Source organism: Garra rufa, chromosome 1 (genome assembly GCF_049309525.1).
Source record: "Garra rufa chromosome 1, GarRuf1.0, whole genome shotgun sequence".
Taxonomy (NCBI): domain Eukaryota; kingdom Metazoa; phylum Chordata; class Actinopteri; order Cypriniformes; family Cyprinidae; genus Garra; species Garra rufa.
Genome location: NC_133361.1, coordinates 79,605,074 through 79,612,573, shown reverse-complemented (window position 1 = coordinate 79,612,573; position 7,500 = coordinate 79,605,074). Strand labels below are relative to the sequence as shown.

Genomic DNA, 7,500 nt, shown 5'->3' with positions numbered 1-7,500 from the left:
CTCTATAATACACGTCTTTCTAAAAGCCAGCATATTATATAAATAGTTAAGAAAAGGCAAAAGCTTACAGCACCTGGTATTCCCAGGCGGTCTCCCATCCAAGTACTAACCAGGCCCGACGCTGCTTAGCTTCCGAGATCAGACGAGATCGGGCGCTCTCAGCGCGGTATGGCCATAAGCGAGGGCTGCTCCAAAAAGTGGGCTATTTAAAGATCAGCCTCCGTAAAAGCCAGCATATTATATAAATAGTGAAGAAAAGGCAAAAGCTTACAGCACCTGGTATTCCCAGGCGGTCTCCCATCCAAGTACTAACCAGGCCCGACGCTGCTTAGCTTCCGAGATCAGACGAGATCGGGCGCTCTCAGCGCGGTATGGCCATAAGCGAGGGCTGCTCCAAAAAGTGGGCTATTTAAAGACCAGCCTCCGTAAAAGCCAGCATATTATATAAATTGTGAAGAAAAGGCAAAAGCTTACAGCACCTGGTATTCCCAGGCGGTCTCCCATAAAAGTGTAACAATCGGCCTTATCAGCCGAGTTACAAGACTAAAATGGGGTCAGATTTAACTGTGAGAGATGACTAGTGGTTAAAAGAATGAGACATAAAAGAAAATTGGTTTGAAATAGATTTGGTGTATTTACAAGGTTCACATAAAAGACTTTAAAACAACACGATAAAACTAGGTAAACTCTGTTAAAAGAATACAGTTCATTTGTCCATACCCTAAAAACAGGTAAACTCTGTTAAAAGAATACAGTTCATTTGTCCATACCCTAAAAACAGTCCAAGAACCCCAGTGTGTTGATAAGTCCAATGTGAGTGTCCACCAGTGTATATACAATCCACAGAAAGTGTAATCCAAAGTTTGCAGGTGGTGAATGGAAAGGTGAGCTCTAAAATTAGCAACTCCTCAATCCAACAGTTTGGTGACTGTCCTTTGTTTGTCATGCTGCTCTCTTATACAGTTGTACTTCCTGCTTCCTGTCATGTGTCTAGTCACATGACAGGCCAACCATCCATTTATTAAAGACACATACACTTAAAATGTTAAGAGTAATAAAATGGCCTAAAAAACATGTAAAACACTTAAAACTCTATAATACATGTAAATGATTGTAATAAATAGAGCGGTAAAACAAGTCTTTCTAAAAGCCAGCATATTATATAAATAGTGAAGAAAAGGCAAAAGCTTACAGCACCTGGTATTCCCAGGAGGTCTCCCATCCAAGTACTAACCAGGCCCGACGCTGCTTAGCTTCCGAGATCAGACGAGATCGGGCGCTCTCAGCGCGGTATGGCCATAAGCGAGGGCTGCTCCAAAAAGTGGGCTATTTAAAGATCAGCCTCCGTAAAAGCCAGCATATTATATAAATAGTGAAGAAAAGGCAAAAGCTTACAGCACCTGGTATTCCCAGGCGGTCTCCCATCCAAGTACTAACCAGGCCCGACGCTGCTTAGCTTCCGAGATCAGACGAGATCGGGCGCTCTCAGCGCGGTATGGCCATAAGCGAGGGCTGCTCCAAAAAGTGGGCTATTTAAAGATCAGCCTCCGTAAAAGCCAGCATATTATATAAATAGTGAAGAAAAGGCAAAATCTTACAGCACCTGGTATTCCCAGGCGGTCTCCCATAAAAGTGTAACAATCGGCCTTATCAGCCGAGTTACAAGACTAAAATGGGGTCAGATTTAACGGTGAGAGATGACTAGTGGTTAAAAGAATGAGACATAAAAGAAAATTGGTTTAAATAGATTTGGTGTATTTACAAGGTTCACATAAAAGACTTTAAAACAACACGATAAAACTAGGTAAACTCTGTTAAAAGAATACAGTTCATTTGTCCATACCCTAAAAACAGGTAAACTCTGTTAAAAGAATACAGTTCATTTGTCCATACCCTAAAAACAGTCCAAGAACCCCAGTGTGTTGATAAGTCCAATGTGAGTGTCCACCAGTGTATATACAATCCACAGAAAGTGTAATCCAAAGTTTGCAGGTGGTGAATGGAAAGGTGAGCTCTAAAATTAGCAACTCCTCAATCCAACAGTTTGGTGACTGTCCTTTGTTTGTCATGCTGCTCTCTTATACAGTTGTACTTCCTGCTTCCTGTCATGTGTCTAGTCACATGACAGGCCAACCATCCATTTATTAAAGACACATACACTTAAAATGTTAAGAGTAATAAAATGGCCTAAAAAACATGTAAAACACTTAAAACTCTATAATACATGTAAATGATTGTAATAAATAGAGCGGTAAAACACGTCTTTCTAAAAGCCAGCATATTATATAAATAGTTAAGAAAAGGCAAAAGCTTACAGCACCTGGTATTCCCAGGCGGTCTCCCATCCAAGTACTAACCAGGCCCGACGCTGCTTAGCTTCCGAGATCAGACGAGATCGGGCGCTCTCAGCGCGGTATGGCCATAAGCGAGGGCTGCTCCAAAAAGTGGGCTATTTAAAGATCAGCCTCCGTAAAAGCCAGCATATTATATAAATAGTGAAGAAAAGGCAAAAGCTTACAGCACCTGGTATTCCCAGGCGGTCTCCCATCCAAGTACTAACCAGGCCCGACGCTGCTTAGCTTCCGAGATCAGACGAGATCGGGCGCTCTCAGCGCGGTATGGCCATAAGCGAGGGCTGCTCCAAAAAGTGGGCTATTTAAAGACCAGCCTCCGTAAAAGCCAGCATATTATATAAATTGTGAAGAAAAGGCAAAAGCTTACAGCACCTGGTATTCCCAGGCGGTCTCCCATAAAAGTGTAACAATCGGCCTTATCAGCCGAGTTACAAGACTAAAATGGGGTCAGATTTAACTGTGAGAGATGACTAGTGGTTAAAAGAATGAGACATAAAAGAAAATTGGTTTGAAATAGATTTGGTGTATTTACAAGGTTCACATAAAAGACTTTAAAACAACACGATAAAACTAGGTAAACTCTGTTAAAAGAATACAGTTCATTTGTCCATACCCTAAAAACAGGTAAACTCTGTTAAAAGAATACAGTTCATTTGTCCATACCCTAAAAACAGTCCAAGAACCCCAGTGTGTTGATAAGTCCAATGTGAGTGTCCACCAGTGTATATACAATCCACAGAAAGTGTAATCCAAAGTTTGCAGGTGGTGAATGGAAAGGTGAGCTCTAAAATTAGCAACTCCTCAATCCAACAGTTTGGTGACTGTCCTTTGTTTGTCATGCTGCTCTCTTATACAGTTGTACTTCCTGCTTCCTGTCATGTGTCTAGTCACATGACAGGCCAACCATCCATTTATTAAAGACACATACACTTAAAATGTTAAGAGTAATAAAATGGCCTAAAAAACATGTAAAACACTTAAAACTCTATAATACATGTAAATGATTGTAATAAATAGAGCGGTAAAACAAGTCTTTCTAAAAGCCAGCATATTATATAAATAGTGAAGAAAAGGCAAAAGCTTACAGCACCTGGTATTCCCAGGAGGTCTCCCATCCAAGTACTAACCAGGCCCGACGCTGCTTAGCTTCCGAGATCAGACGAGATCGGGCGCTCTCAGCGCGGTATGGCCATAAGCGAGGGCTGCTCCAAAAAGTGGGCTATTTAAAGATCAGCCTCCGTAAAAGCCAGCATATTATATAAATAGTGAAGAAAAGGCAAAAGCTTACAGCACCTGGTATTCCCAGGCGGTCTCCCATCCAAGTACTAACCAGGCCCGACGCTGCTTAGCTTCCGAGATCAGACGAGATCGGGCGCTCTCAGCGCGGTATGGCCATAAGCGAGGGCTGCTCCAAAAAGTGGGCTATTTAAAGATCAGCCTCCGTAAAAGCCAGCATATTATATAAATAGTGAAGAAAAGGCAAAATCTTACAGCACCTGGTATTCCCAGGCGGTCTCCCATAAAAGTGTAACAATCGGCCTTATCAGCCGAGTTACAAGACTAAAATGGGGTCAGATTTAACGGTGAGAGATGACTAGTGGTTAAAAGAATGAGACATAAAAGAAAATTGGTTTAAATAGATTTGGTGTATTTACAAGGTTCACATAAAAGACTTTAAAACAACACGATAAAACTAGGTAAACTCTGTTAAAAGAATACAGTTCATTTGTCCATACCCTAAAAACAGGTAAACTCTGTTAAAAGAATACAGTTCATTTGTCCATACCCTAAAAACAGTCCAAGAACCCCAGTGTGTTGATAAGTCCAATGTGAGTGTCCACCAGTGTATATACAATCCACAGAAAGTGTAATCCAAAGTTTGCAGGTGGTGAATGGAAAGGTGAGCTCTAAAATTAGCAACTCCTCAATCCAACAGTTTGGTGACTGTCCTTTGTTTGTCATGCTGCTCTCTTATACAGTTGTACTTCCTGCTTCCTGTCATGTGTCTAGTCACATGACAGGCCAACCATCCATTTATTAAAGACACATACACTTAAAATGTTAAGAGTAATAAAATGGCCTAAAAAACATGTAAAACACTTAAAACTCTATAATACATGTAAATGATTGTAATAAATAGAGCGGTAAAACACGTCTTTCTAAAAGCCAGCATATTATATAAATAGTTAAGAAAAGGCAAAAGCTTACAGCACCTGGTATTCCCAGGCGGTCTCCCATCCAAGTACTAACCAGGCCCGACGCTGCTTAGCTTCCGAGATCAGACGAGATCGGGCGCTCTCAGCGCGGTATGGCCATAAGCGAGGGCTGCTCCAAAAAGTGGGCTATTTAAAGATCAGCCTCCGTAAAAGCCAGCATATTATATAAATAGTGAAGAAAAGGCAAAAGCTTACAGCACCTGGTATTCCCAGGCGGTCTCCCATCCAAGTACTAACCAGGCCCGACGCTGCTTAGCTTCCGAGATCAGACGAGATCGGGCGCTCTCAGCGCGGTATGGCCATAAGCGAGGGCTGCTCCAAAAAGTGGGCTATTTAAAGACCAGCCTCCGTAAAAGCCAGCATATTATATAAATTGTGAAGAAAAGGCAAAAGCTTACAGCACCTGGTATTCCCAGGCGGTCTCCCATAAAAGTGTAACAATCGGCCTTATCAGCCGAGTTACAAGACTAAAATGGGGTCAGATTTAACTGTGAGAGATGACTAGTGGTTAAAAGAATGAGACATAAAAGAAAATTGGTTTGAAATAGATTTGGTGTATTTACAAGGTTCACATAAAAGACTTTAAAACAACACGATAAAACTAGGTAAACTCTGTTAAAAGAATACAGTTCATTTGTCCATACCCTAAAAACAGGTAAACTCTGTTAAAAGAATACAGTTCATTTGTCCATACCCTAAAAACAGTCCAAGAACCCCAGTGTGTTGATAAGTCCAATGTGAGTGTCCACCAGTGTATATACAATCCACAGAAAGTGTAATCCAAAGTTTGCAGGTGGTGAATGGAAAGGTGAGCTCTAAAATTAGCAACTCCTCAATCCAACAGTTTGGTGACTGTCCTTTGTTTGTCATGCTGCTCTCTTATACAGTTGTACTTCCTGCTTCCTGTCATGTGTCTAGTCACATGACAGGCCAACCATCCATTTATTAAAGACACATACACTTAAAATGTTAAGAGTAATAAAATGGCCTAAAAAACATGTAAAACACTTAAAACTCTATAATACATGTAAATGATTGTAATAAATAGAGCGGTAAAACAAGTCTTTCTAAAAGCCAGCATATTATATAAATAGTGAAGAAAAGGCAAAAGCTTACAGCACCTGGTATTCCCAGGAGGTCTCCCATCCAAGTACTAACCAGGCCCGACGCTGCTTAGCTTCCGAGATCAGACGAGATCGGGCGCTCTCAGCGCGGTATGGCCATAAGCGAGGGCTGCTCCAAAAAGTGGGCTATTTAAAGATCAGCCTCCGTAAAAGCCAGCATATTATATAAATAGTGAAGAAAAGGCAAAAGCTTACAGCACCTGGTATTCCCAGGCGGTCTCCCATCCAAGTACTAACCAGGCCCGACGCTGCTTAGCTTCCGAGATCAGACGAGATCGGGCGCTCTCAGCGCGGTATGGCCATAAGCGAGGGCTGCTCCAAAAAGTGGGCTATTTAAAGATCAGCCTCCGTAAAAGCCAGCATATTATATAAATAGTGAAGAAAAGGCAAAATCTTACAGCACCTGGTATTCCCAGGCGGTCTCCCATAAAAGTGTAACAATCGGCCTTATCAGCCGAGTTACAAGACTAAAATGGGGTCAGATTTAACTGTGAGAGATGACTAGTGGTTAAAAGAATGAGACATAAAAGAAAATTGGTTTAAATAGATTTGGTGTATTTACAAGGTTCACATAAAAGACTTTAAAACAACACGATAAAACTAGGTAAACTCTGTTAAAAGAATACAGTTCATTTGTCCATACCCTAAAAACAGGTAAACTCTGTTAAAAGAATACAGTTCATTTGTCCATACCCTAAAAACAGTCCAAGAACCCCAGTGTGTTGATAAGTCCAATGTGAGTGTCCACCAGTGTATATACAATCCACAGAAAGTGTAATCCAAAGTTTGCAGGTGGTGAATGGAAAGGTGAGCTCTAAAATTAGCAACTCCTCAATCCAACAGTTTGGTGACTGTCCTTTGTTTGTCATGCTGCTCTCTTATACAGTTGTACTTCCTGCTTCCTGTCATGTGTCTAGTCACATGACAGGCCAACCATCCATTTATTAAAGACACATACACTTAAAATGTTAAGAGTAATAAAATGGCCTAAAAAACATGTAAAACACTTAAAACTCTATAATACATGTAAATGATTGTAATAAATAGAGCGGTAAAACACGTCTTTCTAAAAGCCAGCATATTATATAAATAGTGAAGAAAAGGCAAAAGCTTACAGCACCTGGTATTCCCAGGCGGTCTCCCATCCAAGTACTAACCAGGCCCGACGCTGCTTAGCTTCCGAGATCAGACGAGATCGGGCGCTCTCAGCGCAGTATGGCCATAAGCGAGGGCTGCTCCAAAAAGTGGGCTATTTAAAGATCAGCCTCCGTAAAAGCCAGCATATTATATAAATAGTGAAGAAAAGGCAAAAGCTTACAGCACCTGGTATTCCCAGGCGGTCTCCCATCCACGTACTAACCAGGCCCGACACTGCTTAGCTTCCGAGATCAGACGAGATCGGGCACTCTCAGCGCGGTATGGCCATAAGCGAGGGCTGCTCCAAAAAGTGGGCTATTTAAAGATCAGCCTCCGTATAAGCCAGCATATTATATAAATAGTGAAGAAAAGGCAAAAGCTTACAGCACCTGGTATTCCCAGGCGGTCTCCCATAAAAGTGTAACAATCGGCCTTATCAGCCGAGTTACAAGACTAAAATGGGGTCAGATTTAACTGTGAGAGATGACTAGTGGTTAAAAGAATGAGACATAAAAGAAAATTGGTTTAAATAGATTTGGTGTATTTACAAGGTTCACATAAAAGACTTTAAAACAACACGATAAAACTAGGTAAACTCTGTTAAAAGAATACAGTTCATTTGTCCATACCCTAAAAACAGGTAAACTCTGTTAAAAGAATACAGTTCAT

The 7,500-nt window shown here is 41.2% G+C and overlaps 14 non-coding genes across 14 annotated transcripts; all 14 read right to left on the bottom strand.

Moving 5' to 3' along the window:
- Positions 1 to 61: 61 nt before the first annotated feature.
- LOC141304022 (5S ribosomal RNA) lies at positions 62 to 180 on the bottom strand. The gene has a single exon (XR_012343994.1). It is a non-coding gene; the product is annotated as a 5S ribosomal RNA (ribosomal RNA).
- An 84-nt stretch (positions 181 to 264) lies between these two features.
- On the bottom strand, positions 265 to 383 carry LOC141303890 (5S ribosomal RNA). Its single transcript, XR_012343862.1, has one exon. It is a non-coding gene; the product is annotated as a 5S ribosomal RNA (ribosomal RNA).
- Positions 384 to 1,185: 802 nt separating this feature from the next.
- Positions 1,186 to 1,304, bottom strand: LOC141295067 (5S ribosomal RNA). The gene has a single exon (XR_012341001.1). It is a non-coding gene; the product is annotated as a 5S ribosomal RNA (ribosomal RNA).
- Positions 1,305 to 1,388: 84 nt separating this feature from the next.
- On the bottom strand, positions 1,389 to 1,507 carry LOC141303768 (5S ribosomal RNA). The gene has a single exon (XR_012343741.1). It is a non-coding gene; the product is annotated as a 5S ribosomal RNA (ribosomal RNA).
- An 801-nt stretch (positions 1,508 to 2,308) lies between these two features.
- On the bottom strand, positions 2,309 to 2,427 carry LOC141303646 (5S ribosomal RNA). Its single transcript, XR_012343631.1, has one exon. It is a non-coding gene; the product is annotated as a 5S ribosomal RNA (ribosomal RNA).
- Positions 2,428 to 2,511: 84 nt separating this feature from the next.
- Positions 2,512 to 2,630, bottom strand: LOC141303524 (5S ribosomal RNA). Its single transcript, XR_012343510.1, has one exon. It is a non-coding gene; the product is annotated as a 5S ribosomal RNA (ribosomal RNA).
- An 802-nt stretch (positions 2,631 to 3,432) lies between these two features.
- On the bottom strand, positions 3,433 to 3,551 carry LOC141294945 (5S ribosomal RNA). The gene has a single exon (XR_012340990.1). It is a non-coding gene; the product is annotated as a 5S ribosomal RNA (ribosomal RNA).
- An 84-nt stretch (positions 3,552 to 3,635) lies between these two features.
- On the bottom strand, positions 3,636 to 3,754 carry LOC141303403 (5S ribosomal RNA). The gene has a single exon (XR_012343389.1). It is a non-coding gene; the product is annotated as a 5S ribosomal RNA (ribosomal RNA).
- An 801-nt stretch (positions 3,755 to 4,555) lies between these two features.
- LOC141303281 (5S ribosomal RNA) lies at positions 4,556 to 4,674 on the bottom strand. The gene has a single exon (XR_012343268.1). It is a non-coding gene; the product is annotated as a 5S ribosomal RNA (ribosomal RNA).
- Positions 4,675 to 4,758: 84 nt separating this feature from the next.
- LOC141303158 (5S ribosomal RNA) lies at positions 4,759 to 4,877 on the bottom strand. The gene has a single exon (XR_012343147.1). It is a non-coding gene; the product is annotated as a 5S ribosomal RNA (ribosomal RNA).
- An 802-nt stretch (positions 4,878 to 5,679) lies between these two features.
- Positions 5,680 to 5,798, bottom strand: LOC141294824 (5S ribosomal RNA). The gene has a single exon (XR_012340979.1). It is a non-coding gene; the product is annotated as a 5S ribosomal RNA (ribosomal RNA).
- An 84-nt stretch (positions 5,799 to 5,882) lies between these two features.
- Positions 5,883 to 6,001, bottom strand: LOC141303036 (5S ribosomal RNA). The gene has a single exon (XR_012343026.1). It is a non-coding gene; the product is annotated as a 5S ribosomal RNA (ribosomal RNA).
- Positions 6,002 to 6,802: 801 nt separating this feature from the next.
- Positions 6,803 to 6,921, bottom strand: LOC141310979 (5S ribosomal RNA). The gene has a single exon (XR_012348460.1). It is a non-coding gene; the product is annotated as a 5S ribosomal RNA (ribosomal RNA).
- Positions 6,922 to 7,005: 84 nt separating this feature from the next.
- Positions 7,006 to 7,124, bottom strand: LOC141318777 (5S ribosomal RNA). Its single transcript, XR_012353073.1, has one exon. It is a non-coding gene; the product is annotated as a 5S ribosomal RNA (ribosomal RNA).
- Between the last annotated feature and the right edge of the window lie 376 nt (positions 7,125 to 7,500).